This window comes from Corvus kubaryi, unplaced genomic scaffold (assembly GCF_017639235.1).
Source record: "Corvus kubaryi isolate FWS band 111438036 unplaced genomic scaffold, C.kubaryi_AGA036_p1.0 37341, whole genome shotgun sequence".
NCBI classification, from domain to species: domain Eukaryota; kingdom Metazoa; phylum Chordata; class Aves; order Passeriformes; family Corvidae; genus Corvus; species Corvus kubaryi.
This window is the reverse complement of record NW_024581112.1, coordinates 8,801,520-8,824,335: the sequence shown is the minus strand read 5'-3', so window position 1 is coordinate 8,824,335 and position 22,816 is coordinate 8,801,520. Positions and strand designations below refer to the sequence as shown.

The 22,816-nt window shown below is 41.9% G+C and overlaps 1 protein-coding gene across 7 annotated transcripts in view; it reads right to left on the bottom strand.

The window, feature by feature from the left end:
• Positions 1 to 22,816, bottom strand: part of ZBTB20 (zinc finger and BTB domain containing 20) — a 503,536-nt gene that overhangs the window by 41,454 nt on the left and 439,266 nt on the right. For all 7 annotated transcript variants that reach the window (XM_042031786.1, XM_042031783.1, XM_042031788.1 and 4 more), the window contains 2 exons: positions 19,434 to 19,530; positions 12,274 to 12,461 (listed from right to left, as the gene is read on the bottom strand). The gene's annotated coding sequence lies outside the window, so the exon portion shown is untranslated. The remainder of the gene's footprint in view (positions 1 to 12,273; positions 12,462 to 19,433; positions 19,531 to 22,816) is intronic.

Sequence of the window (22,816 nt, the reverse complement as noted above, 5' to 3'; positions counted from 1 at the left end):
CTCAGACTGATTCTTCTGAATATTTGGCCTCATTCTAAACAGAGGCCTGCAAGAGGAAAAGCTTATATGAAGTTTCAGGAATATAGAAGAACATTTGTATCCTCAGCAGGAGATCTGACCAGGAGTAGCCCTTGCTTTCTGTTGCTTTAAAGGTTTGCTGGAGTTTTCACCCAATCATCTGCTTGAACATCTTGAAAATCAGTATCTCCTTCTATAATATCTATCCAAAACAAACACCAGATGACACTACACAAATTGCCCTAACCCTACCAGATTGTTGTTAGAATCAAAATATGTAGCAGTCTACATTTAACAGGAAGTACTGTATTTTTACCAGCACAACATCTATTAATGTGTCAGTAATACACTCTATGGAAGAAAGAATCACTGTGTTCTGAAAGCTGTCAAACTTCTCTAAATTTTGTAGCTAATAACTACATTCGTTTGAAAGACAGAAATGCATGCACACACGAACACAACCTTATTCTCCAAGGAGAAAACACACCAAGGAGATGGCAAATAAGAGTGAGTTTGTTTAAACTTTTTTTCAGGAGCCTTTTTCTGCAGACTAGAGAATGCTCGGCAAATTTCCTATGGATGATTTGTTCAGTTAATTGCCCTGTCCTTTTTAGCATGTACTGAATGATGAGATATCCATTTTACATAAAACTGTAAGTTTAGAAGACTAAACCATAGGTGTTCTGTACAGAAAATGGCTTCTATACCCAGAGGACATAAATCTCCAGTGTCAAGCACAAAAGCCTCTATTTCAGCTTCCAGGCCTGGGGGCAGGCAGGGAGTCACCTTCCTATGCTTTGCCTGACAGATGTCAGGAGGTGTCCGTCCACACTAATCCTGTCTGCTCTACAGTCCACAGGTGGCAATGTCTGTGCCTCAGTTTTCTCCACACCTTGAACAAGGACAGCATCATGCACCCGGTCCTGCAGGGCTACCTGCCTCCAGGAATTTTAGTGGATTGTTTTGCACCCTTGGATAAAGAGTACTACAGAAATATCAAGAATTAACTCCACATGTGTCTTCAAATTTTATTCTCCAGGCTTACAAAAACCTAGTTTTCTTTTCAAACTACTCTAGTGGCTAATTTTTCTATTCCTCTTTAGGGTCAGCATCCTGCTTCCAATTTACTTGCAATTGTAAAACACTTGGTAAAAACTGGCTCCAATTCATAACAATGTAGTGACCAAAGGCTCCAGTGTTAACAGCACATTCAGCTATTTTTAAGTTAGAGAAGTACTACATTTTGAGCCAGGATATTTACTTTTCTCACTCTCAATCCAATTTGTATACTTGCTATTTTAGAAATTCCAAAGACACTTCAAAGAGGATACAGGCAAAAGCCATTTTTTATTCCCAGGCACATATTTGGGGTCCAGTCAAATATACCTCCACATTCAACACATACACTCTGATTATCTCAGTTCCTCTCTCAGACCTTGTCTGCAGACCATGTACAACCATGCCATTGTATCTCCATAGCACAGATGTGGACTGCATTGATGGAGGATACCTCTCCTGTGGGTACCCTCAACACCTCCAAGCAACATGTATGACATTACAGAAGAAGCCTCAGAGCTGTCATAGCTGCATTAACAGGGATTTCAACAGGCTGTGGCCATAGCACGACAAGGATGTTAATTCCCGTGCTCCAGTCAGTTGTAATCTATTTATGTTAGTGAAATATAAGTTTGCCAAAGAGCATTATAATGCACTTTTTAAAAATGTAAAGGGAGAAAACTGCACAACTGCCCTCTAAAAACAGGAAACAGAGAGAAAATGTGGTGCCACATGATGGCACCATTTCCTAGGAAAAGAAACAACGCTGTGCTCATCTCTTCTGTAAGAGATGTTCAGTAGGGAACATTTTCATGTTCTACACGAAATCCATTTCTACCACACTCTCTTGTTCCCAGAGAGCTCATGCATGATCCTGCCAAACCCCAGCATGGTCCCACTGTTTTAACTGGCTACAAGTTTAAGGCAGTTCATCTTTTTAAAAATCTAGGTGCCATCTATTTCTCCTTTTCCTTCCCAGTGCCAGGTGCTGTTACTCAGAGTGCATGTTTCACTGGTGGACTCACAGCACGAGAGTCACTGAGCAGGGAAAGAGGGACATGGGCCAGCAATGCTGGTGTGAGCACTCCCTACTCAAAAAAAGATTAGGGGGGATGCTTCTTGGAACAAAAAAAATTCTTTGGAAAATGTAGGCAAACAAGGTGATTTGTTTTGCTATTCTATGGCCCTGATTAAAAGACTACTCTAGTCCTTAAGAATACCTCCACCTGCTTTAAAGGCTTTTGTTTAAATCCTAATAGTGTATTTCAGACTGAATCCCCATAAGGGAAGTGGATAAGGATTACTTTTGGTTGTCTTGCTGTGGGGGGACTGTATAAACTTATATCCTCTCTCAGAAACCTTGTTTAGGGAGGAGAAGGGGCTGGGGTTGGAGGTGGGAGCTGTGTCTGGAGAAGGAATGGATTAGAAGGTAATAGGTGCAAATACATTAAAACATGTCTCTGAAAGAGACAATTGCTATTCCATGAACTCCTTCATGTTCACCCTGTATTGTTAGGTTTTCCTTCAGGCAGAAAGACAAGGAGGAAAAGCTTATCAACCTGAGTGTGGTTAAATACAGTAAGCCTGAAAGCTTGTGGGCTTTGGTTAAAAGGAAAATATAGATTAAAACCTCTTAAGGTAATTACCTGTTTAGGAGGTTTCCATTCAAGCTAGAATTCTCTACAGGGAGTGTTTGCAGCAGTCTGTTAGGAAAAGGGTGCAGTCAGTTATGGTTGAGTTCTGTGGGAGAGCACTGCTTATTTCCTCCACGATTCCAGAGAAAAGCCTTTCAGTCTAGGTTTTGTTCTGGTCACAGAACTATGGTTGATGGGAGAAACAAGGGATGGATGAAAAATTGTAAATGCCAGTCCTCAGGGCTGAGAAAAGATTCTTTTATCTCTTCCAGTGCCTCTGTCTCAGCCCTGAGTAGAGGAAAGCTACCACATGAAAATGCTAGATTTTATTTGGTTATTTTTTCCATTTGTCTTTTTTATCTACTAGTGAAAGGATAATTGTTAACTAGTACAACTGGGTGCTTTGGTGAATATTTCAACTGAGAAATGTCGTGAGACACATATTCATACTATTTTGGACTGTGGCTTCTTTATTTTGAGCTTATGGGACGAGTGTTCAGGCCTGCTTATAATTCAGATTTAAATATCAGTGGGAAGCAGCACATGCTCATGTCTACAATACCGAAGGCCACAGGAAATGTTACTGTCCTCAGTGAGACCTCTGCGATCTCTGGGAACAGACTTATTTCCAAAATCACCTACTTAGTTTTCATAGGAATAGTAATGTATGGCTGAATGCTTTAAATTAATAAACCAAGGCAATAAGCAAGAACACAGCGTTCCTGGGTGGCTTGATATCATCAGATGGAACTCTAGCATTAAATGTATATTGTCAGTTCCAGTGCTTCCCCCCACTTCCTGGGGAAAAGGCCCTGGAATTACACGCATACACAAGCATTCAGACACCAACAGGTGATATTAATGCAGTGCATGAGAGTTATTTCTCAGGTCTGCCTTCAGGCACATTCTACCCTCTACTCAACCAAAAACACTAGAGATAGCATCTGGGAGTTTTACTTTTGAATACAGGGAATATGCCCAGTTTTGAAATGTAGCATAGGATCAAAGCACAAGGTATTCTTGTTAAAATTGACATGGTTGCCCACACAGGCATGAAACTACGAGAAGTCCCTTTCTCTGTTTTTATTTCCTGTATCATACCCCTTTTCACACAAAAATTGCTACTTTGTGTTTTTTTCTCTATCTCTGTAACATCAACAAATTACACGTTATCACTCCTATCATCTAGTTATAAAGAGCCTTTCAAGATTTTTAATAGATGCACAATATTGCTACACTTACATTTTCACTGGTTAAGAACGCAAAAATAGCTGTTGTGAGATTACTCTTAATTTATACTACTTCCCTCTCGTGGGCTTTCAAGAAGAAGCGTTTCACCACATGTCACAGATTGATACAGAGTATATACACTGCACATCCCAGCCGGGCAGAGATCCTTTCAGTGTTTAACACAACAAAGCTGGGATGAGTAGGGGTTCTAGGATTTGTTTGTCTCTTTTTCATAGGTGCAGTTAATTCCTCAAGGAGCTATTTGTGCTGACAGATTCTTGAATTCTCTTTGTACTCTCTTTCCTGAGTGGTAGATACATAAGACTGGATCTCATGTTATTTTAGCCTTGTGAATGACTCCATGCACAATGAAAACAGCCACAGAAAACATAAAGGAAGAGATGGCACAACGGCATCTCCTCTAGAAATGACAGCACCTGGAATCCTTGGGAATTCAAATGCACAGTGCCAGCCAGAACACACCGCTGTGGTCTCCATGCACTGTGATGCCAGGCAAACACCCTGATGCAAATGAAGTTTAGTGACATTCTGATGGCTTACAGCTGACTTTCACCCATGGAGCAGATCAAACACCATGTTTCTTGTGAACATGATTTTCCCCCACAACACCTCCTAGCACACTTTATAAACATTAGTAGGTGGTATGAAACAATTCCTTCGTTTTATGTTTCAGGTTCTCCCCCACTACCATGTTAAGGCTTCAGTTCAAAAAAAGGTTCAAATGAAAGAGCTCCCTCTGTTCAGTTGTGAACAATGCAAGAATTGTTTTGGTTTTCTCTTATTTGAATACCGGTTTGGCCATACCTTGTTCTAAAGTTACTGAGGGGGATCACAGCACAAAGATTACACGGCTATTCTACCACAGGTAAGCAAAAGAGAAGAAAGCAACTATGAAAGCTTATGGGAGACGAGCAAAAAGCTCCAGTGCTGAACAGATCACAGTGGTGAAAAGGAGCAGGAGGTGACCAAGCATATTTTTACACCTGTAACTTTGGAGTTGTGTAGCTGCAACAAACCAGGCCACTACTACACCAGTCAATGCTTCTCAATGTGTGGAAGGTGTCTCCCTACAGCACACAAGGGACTAACCAAGAAAGATGCAAGCACTAAGCTACGCAGCATTTTAACAACCCACAGTAGGACAAAAGGAGATGTAGATGCAGCTGCTTCAGTTTCCTTCAAGCAAGAGTCACCTGTCAAAAGCTGAAGTGTTCCTCTGAAGACCGTATTAGGGAAACGGCACATTTGGTTTAGTCTTCTCACCCAATTAAAACAGAGGAGATGACAGCAGTAGCATGTATGGTTAAGACATGAAATAACAATGATTGGCATGCCATGTTTGACATCCTTCAAGCAGATCACAAAGTGACAGTTTTGGTATGTGCAACTTTGAGAAGAACAACTATTGAAAGGAAAAAAAGAAGAGGAAGTTAGTCAGAAAGAGTCTGAAAGGAAAAGATAAGGAAGTAAAATCCGTAAGAACGGCAGGGAGGTGGCCTTAATAATACTTTTAATAGAGTCCATATGCATATCCAAGGACAACAACAGAAAAATGAGGAAGCAGAAAATGCTACAATGGTTAAATAACAAGGTATAAGAGTTCATTAAAGCTGAAAATTTATTCTTCCAAACATGGAAATCATGCCCAAGTGACATTAATAGAACTGAGCATAAACTGTAGCAGACTAGATGTAAAACAAAGATTAGGTAGGGCGAAGAGGAAATTTAAAGAAAAACTCACTAAAAGCATAAAGACAAATACTGTAACAAAACATTATTTAAACATATCAGACAGAGAAAGTTAACAGAACAATGATTGGTATCTATGAAGTGCTGTAGACTATGTGGATTGATAGATTAGGCAGGCAAGTAGTAGTGTCAGTGTGTTAACTAGACTACTATCTATGAAAGCAGTAAAGGTAATCACAGAGGTTACAGAAATTCTACAGTGGAATTGACATTATTGCTTCATTTTCAAGATGGAGTATGATGGAAGAAGGTAAGCTAGCTCAAGGGAAGAAGAGGAAAGCACTGTTCTGGAGATTTATAAAAATACCACAAACCAAACCAAACACAAACCCCACATACAAAAAACAAACAAAATCCCAAATATTGAAAAAAAGTACTGGAACATCTTGATACACTGAACAGTGATAGATATTGGTACATATTCCTCAGTCCCTCATTTCATGAGTGAAGCGATTGAAATATATATAAAAGAAGGATTTACTGAAGACTGTCAACATAAAAAATGGCAATTAAAATCTTGGAGGGGCTGACTCTGAAGACATGAACAAGTAAACTCAGAAACAGACTGCAGACATCTTACTGGGCAGTTACAGTGTGTCTCAGTGGCTGCAGCATGACTTACAATACCAACTCAGTCACCTCAAGAATGGAAGCTATGGGAACTGTGAGGAGCAATAAGCCTTATCCTTTTCCCTGGTATTTAGAAAGGATAGACACACTGCACAAATATGCTGAAAATGTCCCCTGAAATCATGAGAGTTAGGAACTTGCATGGCAGTTTTAAACCAAAGCTGAGACTATGCATGTTATCACTGACAGTTCTCTAAATGGAGACCAGTAAGGAAAGCACTGAACACCACAACCTAACATCAAGACAGTATTACAGGGCATCAAGTAATAGAACCAACATTTAGGATAACTAGACAAATTTTCAAAGGCATCTATGTGTTACAAATATAAGTGATTTATGCATCAGTGAAAGTTGGGCTCCAAAGTGACACAGTTGCTTCTGAAAACATACTCACTGACTTCGTAACTGAAGTACCATATGCTATTAGCCATTTCTCAAGAGAGGAAAAGCCCGAGAGACCAACCTGACAAAACTCACTTAGCGCACTGATTCGAATACAGAGACCAGTTCCTACCAGTAGTACAACATTTTACACTGCCAGTTCTTCAGTGTATTGTGATGGCTTTTTCAAGAGGCAGGGTGAGCTCAGCTTATAATTTTACATACCTGTGCTTGTACTTGCTTTTGTCTCTACACAATTCAAGCAACATACATCTGCTTCTATGAAAACACAAGTTCTTCCTGACTGATATTTCTTTGATAATTTTACAAACAGAAATACAAGTGCATGGGACATAGAAATCACTTACGACTACTAAAAAGAGAAGCAGATATTAAACAAAATTTCAAATGTTCTGCAAGATGAAAGTATAATTAAGTGTTGTGACATCAGTATTTGAGAACTATGGATATACTTGCTTTCAGTTTAGCTTTCTACAGAAAAGGCCTGCATCATTATTATTGTATCATCTAAAATAGATATCTAAACATACATCACTTCTTAGGTCACCAAAAACAACCTAAAAATATTCAGCATTAGCTAAGACATGCCATACATAGATCAGCAAAAATACAGCTGAAATGACTATTGACATACTGCCTGACTCTCTAAACAAGGACGCTGGCAGAATCAGGGTCCCCTTGTCTTCACTGAGAGTGAAGACCATTTGAAAGCTCCAGAGCAGCTCCTAGGGAATCACAGCCACATATTTCCAGGGGGAGGAGGAAGACCATAAGGGCATGTAACCATTCTCTTCCTGACACAGAATCTCAAAGAGAAACACAGGAAACCTAAAAGGTAAAGATGAGGCCAAACCACCTTCAGACCTATCCAGCCTCTATACTAGCCCCAGGCATATCGAACTGGCAGATTCATGGGAAGGGAATGGTGGGTCCCTCTAGCTGCTCAAGAAAATGAAAACCCAGAGTTTACATATTCACTCTCAATGCTCTGTGGAGTTCAGGAATCTCGTGAGGTTCCCACTCTGTCTTTCCTTGTCATGCTGGAAGGCTATAAAGCTACCAAAATCACAACTTAGAAGGAAAAAAACAAATACTCTGCTTTGAAGTTCCCATCCTGTGAAAGCTGAAAAATGCTGGAATTGGATCAAGTCAGCCATGGTACTTGAGCATGTAGAGGCAAAGAGTTCAGATGTGGTCTATCATTGACAGTGCTTTTAAAGTGCATTCTATTTAATGCCAAAAACCTCCCTGATCCCTTGCTAAAATGTAACTTTAGAAAGTCCTCCCCTATTTCATCAACTTGCCAATAATTGCTTAACAGATTTAAAAAAAAAATACACACGCCTTACTTTCCTTCACTACTCATTCCTTACCAGAATCTCAGGTCTCTGCAAGAATTCTGTGTTCTCTAAAATCATAAAAACTGCTTCAGAAGTTTTTCCAGTGATTGTCCAACCTGCCTCTCAGTCCCATGGAAACTTTTTGCAAAGATGTTGCTTTTGTCTTGTCTGGAACAAATTCCTTCCCAGATGGACCATCCAATGTCTAAGAATAACTCTTTTAACTATCAATAGAGACAAAGAGATTCAGTTGCACTGTTCCCGTGGGATTCCTTTGAGTTTGGACACATCTGTTAAGATGCATACATCAGAGTTTGAATGAAGTTTTTGTCTGATTGTATCTTTGAGAACTCGTGAAAGTTTCTGCCAAAATGATCTTATCTCTTGGCACTTGAAAAACATATATAGTTATAGCTGCATTCTGAAAGGCTCCTGAAATAAGTGGCCTATACAGACCAAACCAGTTTAAATACAGCCAAGTCCTGATGACCTCCTTCATCTCAGCAAAATCTTTAGAAACTTTACCTGAGGCTGTTCAGCTTTTGAACTACAACCTCATGCACTTTATGCATTCTCCATCCATAAGCAAGGAAATTTGTGAAAACGTGCAAATAGCACAAATCTCATATGCTTCCCTTTGCTTTCTTATAAACTTTCCAGAACCTGTGTTTGTCCTTGCACAAGCACTTTTCTTCTGGGTAAGCACATAGATCTGTTTGTGACAGCTGAGTAGCTAGAGGTATAACCCAGCTGGAGTTCTATCAGCTCACTCTATCGCTTAATTCCAAATTAATTCCAAGTGGTGGTTTTTATCTGCCAAGCCCTCCATGAAAACAGTTACCTCAGGAGGCACCTCTTCCCTCTTCCTCTAACTTGTTTCTCCAATTGTACTGCACAAGTCAGCATTTCCCAAGACTTAAAGAGATGGGACTGGACACAATGCATCCTGTGTTCTGGACCTAGCTTCAAGGACTCATCTCTGCTGGAAATAGAGTGTTCAAATCCAGAAATCTAGGACCCAGTCCTACAAGTGTGACAAATAATGCAATGTCATTTGGAATAAGTGGCACCAGAAACAGCATGTAGAACATACTATGCTACAGAATGAAACCCTAAACTATGTTGTGCATCACATATGACTCTACACAGGTTTTTTTCTGCTAAGTATTCATATCAGTAAGACTGGCATTCAGACTATTGCTTTAGGCTTTCTTCACCTCTGCCTTTTACAGCTGAGGAGCAGATGGCTATCACTAAGTTTTTATTTCCTATGCTTGGAAAAAAAAATTGATCTGAATCATTCCAAAAGCACCCTGATATTTTAAAGTAGATTGGCTTCTGAACATTTCTCATAATAACAAATATGTGGTGGTGTTTTCTGACAAGCACTAGTGACTGCGCATGCAAAATGGTCAGTGAAGATTTCAAACTGATCTGAATAGGTGGCCCATAAAACCCAAGTATTTTTTTTCCCAGATACATGAATGAGGCCTTATGAAACCATCTGTACATCTGTGCATTTTTCCAAGAATTAATATACCCTACCATGCTGACTCTTTCTGGGTGTTTCTGAATTTTTTAGTGAAAATTCCTCCGAAATTTCCTGTCTAACTCCAGCTTTTAAGTATTTTTGTATTATTTTCCATCCACTAGAAAAACTCCCCAGCAGAATGAAGAATGCCCTTTGAAAATGAAGTATCTGCCCATCTGTGGGGGTACAGGCAGTAGCATGGTCTGGGCAAAGGAGGAGAAGCAATGTTGTGCTGTCTAAAGGTAGGGGAAAGGACAGGAAGTCTTGCTGATCTAAAGAAGAAAAGCATCACCATGGGTCCAAAAGTTGAGAGGAAGAAAGATGTGGCAATGTAGCTCTGAGAGGAGGGGAAGAGAAGGACAAAGAAAGGGATTCTAGAGTGAGGGGAAAGAATTGATCCAAAAGGCAGGGCACATCAGAGGTATGGAAAAAGCATTTGTAACGACAGGAAAGCCCATTTTGAAATGTTGGGAGCCACAAAAATTAATCTCTTGTGCCCATGAACATATTCCAGCACTATGAATTGAGGCAATATTAAAAAAGAATACCACAATACATGGTAGAAAGCTATAGCAAATATGCAGTAAATATTCATCATGCCTCATTTTAGTTCATGTGAGTTCTTGCTATTTTGCAAGAGCATGCCAAAAATTAAATATATGCATACCACCCCCAACAAATACAGCCTGATAAAGGTCATAACCCATCATAAATAATTGTGAGCTTTTCTATTGGTTTCAAAGTTCATAGAATCAGCTAACAGATCAATACCACAAGACATCTTACCATTTCTTGAATTTTTGCAGGACTCTAGCTATATTTTGGGAACTAAATTTCAACAATTCACAAGATAGGACAATATTAATGCTGAAATTGCTATTAAACCCATTTTCTGAAAACAATCCCCCATACTTTCAGTGTGAAAGGAGCATCTAACCTGGGCTGGCAGTTTATTCTTATTTATAGAGTAATAGAATTGTTTAGGTTGGAGAAGGCCTGTGAGATCATCTGGAAGGTGATCTGGGGACATAAAAAACTTAGGGGTCTAAAAGACTGTCCACAGAACAGGTAGAGCATGAAGAGCTGCATACTCCACCTTCCCCCGCTGCCCTCTGCCAATATTCCTCACCCTGAACTTGGCCACCTCAGAAAGCAAAAGCAGGAGCTCATTCTCCAAGTTCCCTACAATCCTTGCTGGCCTCTGTCCTAAGGTTGCTTTCATGGGTTTCCATTTGTACTGTCAAAAAAATCAGTGTGAGGTTTGAAATCCCATTTACTAATGAACTCTTTCATCTTTGTGAATGGGATAAAGGGATTCTTTGTTTGAAAATAAGGATTATTTTTTTCTTGTTGTTCTGCTCATTTTTTGCATTTTTTCACAAGCTTTTTGTTTTCAGAAAATATTACAAGACAAAAGTGCACTCCAGTTTTAACAAAGAGCCTGACATGTCCAATTTGAAGAGAATTCTTGTATATACTAAATTGCATGCTGCCTGCTGTTCAACTGTTTCACATCTCTTTCTTCTCCCCAAATCACCAGGTGAGATTTAGGAAAGTCTCCCCAATGTTTACCAGCTCTATTAAAATCAAGATCTCTGGCAGAAGCTCATAATGAATAAAGTCAGAAGCCAACAGGAATGAATTGCAGCTAAAGTGATTTTGATAGTGATGATCCCTATAACCCGACTGCTTCCAAGCTTGGCCCTGAGGCAGGATTTTTAAATTAAAAAAAGAAAAGGATACACATACTTTTTAATCTGATTTTTTATTGTCATGCCCTGATTTTTTTTTTTTTTAGGCTTTTGCAAAGTCTGGTTGGCTTCTGAGCTGTTGAAACCTGGTGTCATCATCTTCCTCCTTTTTCCCAGTCTTGTAAGTTTTACAACATCCTAAACCACCACAGAAGAGGTAAACTATATATTCTAAAACTAGTGAGAGATTAGATTCACATTACCCTGCACATTCTTGCCCAAGAGACTTTCGGGCAGGGACCAATGTGAAATGACAATGTTTTGAAGGGCTGGTGAGGTAAGATGACTTTCCAAAATCCAGTTTTAATAATTTCCTCCCTTATTTTTGTATTTTTTGGCAAAATGGGGAAGAACATTTTCTAAAGGCCAGTTAACCCATGCTGAGTAATCTGAAAGTGAATGCCTTCACAACAAGGGCCTTAAAGCTGGTACAACCACACAGGTCCACAAAGATTTTCCAGACTCTCACAGAGTGATCCTCTCCACAACACACTCCCCTGTCTTCGTGGCAACACTTGACAGTCTTGGGCTTCAGAGCCAGGCATTTGTTTTCAGCACAGGCTGAAACTCCCCTGGTTGGGTAATGAGAAGCATGTGACTACATGGAGAGGAGCAACAGTTCTAGTTGGACAGGAACATGCTTGAGGGGTCTCCCCTTTTTAATTTGTAATAAGCAGCAACCTGACCTAACAGCACGCTCTCAGCTTTCTCTGGCTGATTACATTATCACAACCTTAACACAAAAATGTTCTGCATCAGGTGTAATTCCCAAAGAAGGGAAAAGGTAAGCCCTGAGGACCTACTGCTTATGACATTATGGAAAGAGCATCCAACTGGAAAACGTGGTCCACAGTAAGGGAGGTGTTTTCAAGAACCCCAGCAAGGCCCAGCAGCATGTTGGTGTACTCACAATCAGATGACCCTGTGTGTGCGTGCAGGTTTGTTGGTGAATGTGGAGAGTGGATGAGGGCCGGGCTCAGAGAAGGAACAGCTTCAAGGTTCAGGCAGGGAAGGCCCGGCTTGGCGCTGCATGCACCCGTCTGAGTAATCTCATTCTCCTCAGACGCCTTCTGGTTTTCAGCTGTCTTGGGTTTCTTCCTGAAAATAAACAAAGAGACCTTTGAAGGGACTGACTGCATATTTGGGAAAAGGCATTTTTAGAATCTGTTAAAGATAACTTTCTTCCCCCACCACCACCCCCCTCTCGCCTCTCTTTTCCCTTACAGGGAAGGAGGCAGAGAAGACTTTCCTCCATACTTCTTGTTTGGAAACAAGCTGCTCCTTGTTTTGACTCTGATGCAATGGCCCTGAGACTGTGTTACAGCAAATAGGCCAAGCGCGAAGCTCCTTATTCTGCCCCTACTGATGACATATAAAATGAAACTCATCCCAGTAGTTTAGACAGTCAGAGTGCCGTTTGACAAATATTAAGCAAGGCTGTAGCATTCTGAATAGAGAGAGTTATACAGAAATATAATAGAATTGTCTGAAAAGCAAACAAATATGCAAGTTTCCAGTTCAAAACGAATCAGTGCAGAGACTTGTTTTGTAGGGAAAAGCACTGAGGCAATTTTGAGATGCAGAGGTCATCTAAGTAAAGCATTAAGACTCAGAACCTCAAACAACTGTCTGTGGGTGCTGTGCACACGAACTCTCCGTCCGTCCAGGACCTCCAAGGAATTAAGGCTCAGTGGTACACCAAGCAGGTACTTAGTCACCCCCTTAGTTTCACGGACGGGGAAGACGAGGCACCGGGCGAAGTGTCAGGTTTTGAATCACACAGTGAGCACTCTGAACAGGGCGGCGAGCACCTGTCTCACTGCTCCCCCTCCGTTACTCAGGTGCAGGTGCTGCCTCTGTGCTCCCCGAGGCTCGGGAGGCAGCCTCCAGCCGGGGACACTGCTGCCCTGGCCCGGGATGCTGCTGGGGCACCCCGGCAAACATCCGGCTGCTCCCGCCGCACGCCAGGGGGAGAACCCTGGTCACTCTTGCGGGAGAGCAGCGGGAGCCGGGCAGGCTGGAGCCATCCCAGTGGAACGCGTTATCTCCTGCCGACACGCGAGGCGCGAGCAGTGCCGGGCACCCGGGGAGCAGGTCCTGCCTTCCGCCTGCCGGCGGATCCCTTTCCACAGGGAGGGACTCTCCTCATGAGGGGCCAGGGCGGGAGCCCCTTGTCCCCGCGCGCCTCTGCCCTCCTGCGTCCCACGCGGGACGGGGTTTGAGGGCTGCGCCGGCCTCTCCATCCTTAACCCGATGGTGCAGCACGGAAAGCGCCGTTCCCGCGGGGGGCGAGGAGGGGCAGAGCGGGCCAGCCGCTTACATAAAGGCCTTATATAAGGGCGGCACGCCCGGCCGGGGGCAGGGCCCGACCTGCCGCCATTACCTGCGGCCGCCGGCGGGGGGCAGCAGCGGCCCGGCCCGGCCCGGGGCGAGGAGCAGAGCGGGGAAGAAAAACTGCAATTAGAATAAAAACAGAAGTTAAACGGGCCAGAAAGAAAGAAAACCAATCCTTACCCCACCCCTCCTCCAGAAAAGCCCCTCCCAGGAGGTGGTGGGCGCGGAAGGCATGCCCTGGACCAGCCAAGGGGCAGCAAGAGGCGCCCGGTGGCAGCCGGCCGGGGAAGTGAGCTCTGCAGGTGAACCACGGGGTCACACTGATAACCCCGCAGCTTCTGGCAGCCCTGGTGCGTTTTGGATTACCGGGACTACAAATCTCCACGCCACAGGACGGGCAGATGGTATTGCTGCTGTAAACTACACGTCTATAATCAATGTGGTCAAAATGCACTGGCTGAAGTCTAATCTGATCGAAACCAATAGCACATGACTAAATGGACCTTAGTTAAAGTTGTAGAGGTACAGCAAAGGGCTGAACCGATCTATTCCATTGTAAATAGAAGGAAAATGAAGCCATTTAAAAGTGTGTTTTTTCATGAAGAGTAAACAGAGCATCTTGTCACTCCAAGCTTGGCCATCTTTCCTTTTGTTCCCTGTTCTGTCATCAGAATCCATCTCTTGCTACACAGATGAGAATGCCTGAGACACAAAGCTTGTATGTGAGCACATAGATTTTAAAGTACATGGACTGCATATGTTTTGTTTGTAACAGTCCACATGGATTTTTGGCATAGTCCAAACAAACTCTGGCACACCTTCACACACTTCATTTCCAGATCCCAGGACATTCCCATGTGCAGCCAGCATGCTGGGGACTGCAGGAAATCCGTGCATAAACCAGTGAACTTTTACAGCATTGCTACCCAAGCAGCTTACAAATCGCACACCTTTTTGGCCAGGAAGCAAAGGTTGCGTGTAGGCTTGGACTCTGGATGCAGAGGGCAATGAAGTAGCTTGTACCTGGGAGCTGAACTGCTGTCTTTTAAGGTCTGTTTTCAGCTCAGTTAGCCCAAGTTACATGCTTGGAATACAGCCTCTGACCCCAGGTCTATCCACACACAAAGCTGCCTACCCTGGGCAGGAGACTATTATTTGCAGAGTGGGGGCTTAGTCTGAGTAAACAAGACTTGTCAGTCACTAGCACAGCCATAGTTCTGTTGTTAAACCAAGCACTGACTGATGTTTCATTCTGTGGCTGATCCTGCCTGTGCCTCCCAGGCCTTCGAAACTCATTAGAGGGACAGGTTAAAAAATACTAGAGCAACAGGTAGTGACACCAAGGAGGCTGTGCAAAGCATCCCCTGCGTCTTCCTATCCAAACCCATGTATTTTCTGCTTTGCCTAGTTCTAAGGCTGACACTGTGTTATCAAGATGCTCTTGTGTCATCATCTTTCCATGTTGCAGTCCTGCAGCTTGGTGACTTTTGCTCACTGGGATGGTAAGAATATAGCAGTGGTGCTGACTGGCACTGGAGATGACACCTCTCCACAGCAGTTCATTTCTCTCACTGTTCAGACATGCTCTGCATGTCACTACCACATGAAAGGAATGCAGGCTTCCACAGGAGGAAGCTAAGGGAATCAGCAAAGTCAGCTAAGGATCTAAAGAAAGCTTTTCAGAAAAGAAAAATCCTGGAGACACTGTGATCAAAACTACCTATGAAGAAACCCAAACAAAGTTCTCCAGTCTGCAATGTCCAATTACTGTTGCCAGCAAAGGCAAAGCCAGAGCAATCCTGCTGTTGCTGTAAGTATATTGCTATTCTTTTGTTCTACCTTATCACCCATACAGAAAGCTCCTATTGCCATGATCTTCACCTATATATTCTAATTAAATATTCTTACATTCTCTTACACAGTCTACTTCTATTGCTATCTTATTGCTATAGTCTTCACAGGGAGAGTTGTTAAGTACCCAATCAGGTTGTGGCATCTCCATCCATCCTTGGAGATTTTCCAAACTTAATTGAACAAGGCCCTGAGTAACCTAATCCAGCTTGGAAGTCAGCTCTGCTCTGAGCAGGGAATTGGACTAGAGACCTCCAGAGGACCCTTCCAACCTAATTTTTTTTCTGATTGCACACTACTTCTATGAACACTTCCATCAGCAAGCTCTCTAATATATCGCCATGTTCCAGAAGGTAAAAATGGCACACTAACTTTGGAAAACTGAATTGTTATAGGTGTGTCAGAAACCCTGAAAGAACAAGGGTAGGAGCAAGAATGAAACAAGTAATAAATATTGTTTGTGGAACCTTCCCAAATGACACCTATTTATGTCCCATCTCTGGATTTCATTGATTGGCAATCCTATGTGATTATTTCAGTAGCAAGGGTCAGTCTACCTTGCTACTTTAGTTCTTAGGACTACGCTCTTCTCTACATACTAATCTTGGAAAAGAGCTGTTCGCTATTTACTTGTTAGTAAGGGCAATAGTTGCCATGTTGGGAATGCAAAAGACTTGGGAATGTGCTCTTGAAGCAAGGGGCTTCAGTTATCTCCAGTTATCTCCTTCTCCACACACACCCGTGGTGCATTACGAGTCCTTTCCCATACTGAACTTATTCTTAACATTACCAGAGGGCCATCATCATCCTTGCTCCTTGTGAAGAACGGCAGAAGGGGATTACAGCAAAGAGATGGCACTTCTGTACATGGACTTGATGCACAGAATCCCAGGAGTTGGGAACAGAAAAGATACTGACCTTTCAAAGTCTAGAGGGTCCCTGCAGAATTTGTATTTGCTCCTGGTTTACAAGAGATTTATCCAGTTTATTTCTATACATCCTACCTACTCTAACACTTCAAATTTTCTATCCTATGTCCATGTACTTTCCTTTTGCTGGTATTCACTTTCAGCATTCCCTTATATTTATTGTGTTATTTTTCATTATGTTAATTTCCACCACTTATAATATATTACCTTCTTTCTCCATTCTATGGTCTCCCGCAACTAATAGTAGGCTAACTGCCTCCACTGTCATCCCTGAACTGAACTGTGTGTATCAGTGCTTACCAGCTCATGTGTAAAGCAAAATCTACAATCACTGCCATCATTTTATTTCTGTTTTCTGTCAGCATCCTCATTGCACTGAGACATTTGCTCCTTTCCACATACCTTAGCACTGCACTGTCCTACAACAAGATCTCAAATGGTGGGCAACTCACAATGATGCAGCGACTGTAATGATCTGGGCACTGGCTGTAAACTAGAATTGGCTCATTTCTGTTTAATTTGAAGGCAGAATGGGTAGTATTTTGGATGTCCTAACCTCAAAGCTATCTAGAAACTAATTACTACTGCTGAGCTTTGGAATGCCTTTAAAACCCCTGCCACACTTCCTCTTTCTTGCTGCCACTCTTGCATACGACTTCCTCTCCCTCAATTCTCCACTTGCTCTCCACAGTTGATTTCTTTGCATGTATCTCCCTTGCAACCATTACTTGAGTTTGGAATCAATTTCCCCTGCATGAGTTAACACGTTCTCACAGCAGGGCCAGCAAACGAGGTCCCTGTCAAAAATAGACAGTGTATGTTGTACTTCTCACACAGCAGCTATAACTAATGCTTGAACCTTCCCTTACAAGGGGAATAGCTCTCTGTCCTGCAGAGACGTCAGGTTAGCAATGAACAAATTAGCTCAGGTATAGGAACCAGTGTAGCTGTGCAGAGCCCACAGTAGCATCTTGGCTCTCAGGGGAAGCTATGATAATGTGGCTGCATGAGAATAATAATACATAATGAACAATAATGAGGCAGTTTTCAGCCTCTGAATACAGGGAGGGCTGGGTCACCAACCAGACCTTTGTTCGTCGCATATTAAACAGCACAGAGGGAACATGCCACAGGGTTGCTGATGTTGTTTAAGTGCTGCTGCTGGCTGCGTCTGCCCACCCATGTTCCAGGCATTATTTCACCTCTCCACAGATATGGCATCACCTTATAGTAAGTGCCCTCAGGTCAGAGATGCCTGTAGTGTCCAAGCATTCCACTTAACTCACTGGTGCACAGTTCGTTTGTAACCTTAGTAATTCACAGAGGCTGTATATAATTGAAAAAAAAAAAAAACCTCCGGCTTTTCAGATCCTAAAAATAAGAGTGTGAAAATAGTTCACGTCTGATTTTAAGCAATATTTTTCCTGAGTGTTCTGCTTCACATTCTTCCTCTGCCTGTGTGCGACTAACACAGCTCCTGATATCAGTGCTTATCACTGCCAGTGTTGTGTCTCTTCCAGACATGACATTGACAATACATATTTAGAAACTGACAAAGTAAAGAGAGGGAGAGATGAGTACAATCACTGAATATAAAAAAATAGGCCTGAAAGAACAACAAAAACCCACTGAAATCTGCCCAGAGACCTCACCTCAAAATTCAGGGCACACTGAATGACAGAGCTGAGGGTGAAGCTTCCCAAAACAAGCTCCCTATAAACCACCTGAGCCATCACAGTTTTCCTGCCAGAAGTGTTGCTTCAGTAGTTAAAAGTCCTGCACAGTCTGACTGCCTGAATATTCACACAGCTTCTCTGATGATTTTGCAGCCACATTGATCTTCATGCTGTTGCAGCTACATGACTGGCAGTTTGTTTAAAATCTCTGATTGCAAGTTTGTGTCATACAATGGAAAACACAAACTCCTGAAAACATCGCCATAAAATGTAATATGAAAGAGAAATCCTAGCGGAGCACTGCAAAGCAAGAATGGGAGGCACGGAGAGCTGACAAGAGAGACCCAATGTTCTAGTGCAATAAAAGCCTGGAAAATTTAATCAACACAGAAAAGTAAAATAAACTCCAAAATCCCTTACAGGAGACTGATTAACATAATTAAATTAAACTCAGAGATTAAGTTAAAGTAAGATTGAAATTTGCTAGGTCCTTTTCAGGCCTGAAGTAGGGTTTATATGTCTCAAAATTTGTCCATTTATTCCATCTAAACCGTAAGTCTCATGGGAGTTGGGTCCTGACTACAGAGCTTGCCTGGCTTGTAACATCAGAGCATCTCAGCTACACTAACACTGTGACAATACTGGCAATTACTGAGAATTGATCAAAAGAATTCGAAACTATTATATTTACCGGGGGAAAATTACAAATATCAGACAAATGGTCATTTCAGAGCATAATAAAACCACAATGCAAAGTAGAAATTCTCTCAGGCAACTTTACCTATGCAACCCAGCCAAATCTACCAAATCATAAAGGCCTTGAGTCACAAATTACTCAAGGTCTGGAAAGAACAGTGTAAACCTTTAAGAAGTTGCAGTAGATTCCATCTGTATTGCCTGAAACACCAACGACAGGAAAGGTGTCTCATTAAAAAGTAGTAAGAATAAAAAAGAAGATAAACACTGCAGAGACAAACATGGATGAACCAACTAGAACAGCACGAACTAGAGCAATAAGTAGGGAGAACCTGCCAAACTAAAAGATACAAGCAGATCAAACCAGCCATTGCTGAACTACGCTGTGAGGCCATGACTTAAATATTTAACAGTTTTTTTATTGACATACTTTTTGCCCACATATTTCCTTGCAAATTTCAAAAGCAAAACTTAGTTTACCCTCATCAGTAAGGCTCACAGGTGCTGCAGTTTGTTTTTGTTTTTTTAAGATATCTCTTTTTTGCTGAACAAGAAGTCTTTTATAAGAGATAAAATATACTTACAGTGGTTTCCAAACGGTATCACTCTTCAGGTAAATTACTCCAAGCCTTGGACCTAGTGCAGACGTTCATTGGGGCAGGGAACAGAGAGAGGCTGTGTCTGTACCAGGAAGAATCAAAAGGAAAGGTCAGGGGGAAATAATAATTATTTACTGAGAGCAAGAAAACTTGCTACAACTCTAACTGGCATTCTGTGCTGTGAGCACAGCTGGCTGCAGCCTGGTAGTGCCGAATTCTTCCCACGTCAGTCCCTCCAGCCCTGGCTGCAAACGACCACAGAGTCAGTCCCCAGTTATCCCAGTCTGCCCATGCAACCTGATCTGGTGAAGTAAGGAGGAGAGGGAGGATTAGCTACCAAAAGTGCTATCAGTAGGATTCCTTCTGAGAAGTTGCTCAGTCCAATGGCACGAGCACGGAGCACTGATGGAGAGCTAGCACAAACTTGGCACTCAAGTGCATCTCATCAGAACAAGGCCAGTCCTGTTCTGAGGAGCAACAAACACTTCCTCAGGACCGAAAGGCAGGAAAAGAAAGGAAAAAATCCTCCTTCATGTCTTTTGCTGTCTTTACATCACAAAAAGCATGGCTCATATCAAAGCAGAAACCCCACTTTTCTCCCATCAGCCACCTGGTCTACTGCAGTAACACCAGGGAAGTAACCTGTCCGCCTTGCAGGAAAGGTTCAGCTCAGCAGCAGTTTTATCTCTGAAATCTTCTGAGCTAAAGAGACAGTTGGAATCAATGGACTAAGATGGTATCCACAGAAAAACCTCAACTCCAGTATTTATTAGATGGCGATTTCACCATCCAGATCTAAGTTTTTGGGAGTATTTATATTTTTGGGGGACTTGAATCCCTCTCTAGACTAAGAGAACTCCTCCTTTGCTAGCTTTTTATAATCCTTGGGTGGCTCACTGTGGATGTAGGGAGTTTGTCTGAAGTTGACATCCAGGGACAGAATTATATCCTGCTCACTTCACCTATGCAAAGAACTCTTGGGACAGGAACATATTCAGTGCCATCCACAGTGAAGCTACTGGTGCCACTTCCATTGAAAAAATGATTTTGCCTACTCTGAGCAGACCAGAAAAGCAAGTATTTGTTTTATCAAAGAAATCAAGAAGATGAATGCAAAATGATAAGAGATGTAATTGTTATTTCACAGGTAGCTAATATCACTGTGCAAGTTGGAATTTATGTCTGAAAATGCAAAACAAAAAAACCCACTGTTTGTGCAGCAGGAACACTGCAATGAGCACCAATGGACACAATGAAGGATTTTAGATGACACTGTAATAAAGCTCTTCACAAAATATACATTCAGTTTTATGTTCAATTCACACATTTTATAATGACGATGTTCCTTAGTGACTGGGATATATACTAAATTCTTATTTCAACAGGCTATATGAAACCTGGCAGCTACATTTTACAGGGGCTCAAGCAAACATTTTCTCTGATTCCAGTTTTTTTAGGTTCTCCCTCTTTGAGTCTGCTTTGAACCGCGAATTAAGTAACTTCAAACACACACACACAAAATCCACAACTTAGTCTGAACCTCTGAGTTTCACCAGGGCTTGGGAGAGGAACCACATGCATCAGGTTAGCTCGAAAGAACTACATAAAACAGCGACACCTTTGACCAGAACCTAGGATTGAATTTCAAAGGCGCAGCAGCAACGCCCAAGGATTCTGTAGATTTAAGTCCTTGCTAACACTCAGCATAGCTGACTTTGAAGCTCTCCTTCCCACCTCCGTGTATGCCCCACCTGTTCTGCTAACGCTGACCTTACTTCTTATACCCACTTTGCACACGAGTCTGTCTTTTATCTGGCTATTGCTCATCTTTTTAAGGCATAAATCCCACATGCCTTAAAGACTGCCTAGTACTTCAGATAACGTGCATTTTTAACTTGTACTAGAAGCCGAAAAATCACAGGATCGGGTCTTTAGTCTTTACTTCGGCAGAACTCCTGCTCACTTCACTCCTAATTTCACACAAGAGAAGCCTAAGAACTGCATGTATTAATCCTGCATATTTTGTCACCTCTCTTTTTGTGTCATTATTGCTCTTCCAATCTCTGGGATCCCAATCCAAGTGGCTCTCTCTTGTAGCACTGCCTAGCACTCAATCTGGCTTCACATCAAGGGTCAGGCAGACAAGTTGTTAGAGATGGGCTGTTGGAAGTCTTCTATAAAATCTGGGCACAAAAATCTCTGTGAAAGGCAATACTTAAAATATCTTCATTTTTCTCCATATTTTTTGCTATGGCCTGGGAAGATACATCTCTTTCCTCCAGTGTGATGAGCATAAAGCACTGAGATCCTCAGCAGTTGTTAGGTACTTTTTAAGTACATGAAATCAACAAAGCCAATGGTACTTCTGAAGACATTGGGAGTGCAACAGAGAATGAAATACCCCAAATTTTTGTAGAAGACTTAATCTTTCTTTGGAAAAATTAGAGGAAAAGGATCTTTGACCATAAGAAGACTGGGCAAAAAGAGAGACAAGCAGGACAACAGAGGAATGGGATGAGTGACATTGGGTTAAGTAACTTCTCCCCTGTCTACCTGGGCTTCTCTATCCAGAAACGGAAAGCATTATATTACTTTTCCATGAGGTACTGTGTGCTTAATTAAGATTTTGGAGGATAAATTTTCTGCATGAATGCATTCCAGAAATGCAGACTTTTATTACTTAAATATTCCCACTGATGATAGTAACTTGGGCATTTTATATATGCTCACTTTTATTGCACCTTGCTCTTTCCAAGTTTTATCTGGTAATTTAGAGGGTGTGAGGAACATTAATCGTATCAGTGTTTTTATTAAGGAAGGTTCATTTTATGAGAGTACTGATGTACTACAGATTGTGATTTAAGATGTACACTTTAGGTCAGTTTTATACTGACTTCAGTGCAGTTGCAGTGGGCATAAAGTCAGGAGAAAATGTGGTGCTTTACATAATAATACTGATGATTAATAGACTTCTGGACCATAACTCTATATTCTGAGGCACTGATCCTCCTTCTCCCTCCTAAAATTTGTGTCTTGACCCTTTCATCTCTTGTTAGCTACCTTTCCAGAGTTGTTCATTAATCAGCACCATTGATCGGATGTGGTCTGTCATATTGTACTACCTAAAACACAGAGAAGCAAGCACTGGCCTGACTCTGCTCTTTATACAACACACCATCATATTTCCTTTACAGATGACTTAAATATTATAAACATCAACTTACTGCTGTTTCTTGGTCCTAAAATTGGCTTTTTTTTCATTAGTTCCCTGCAGGGTATTTCTTTCCCTCCCCCTGGACATACTTCTGTCTGCTCAGAGACACCATCAAACACATTCAGTATTCCCTGCTTGCTAGGGGCACTCCTGT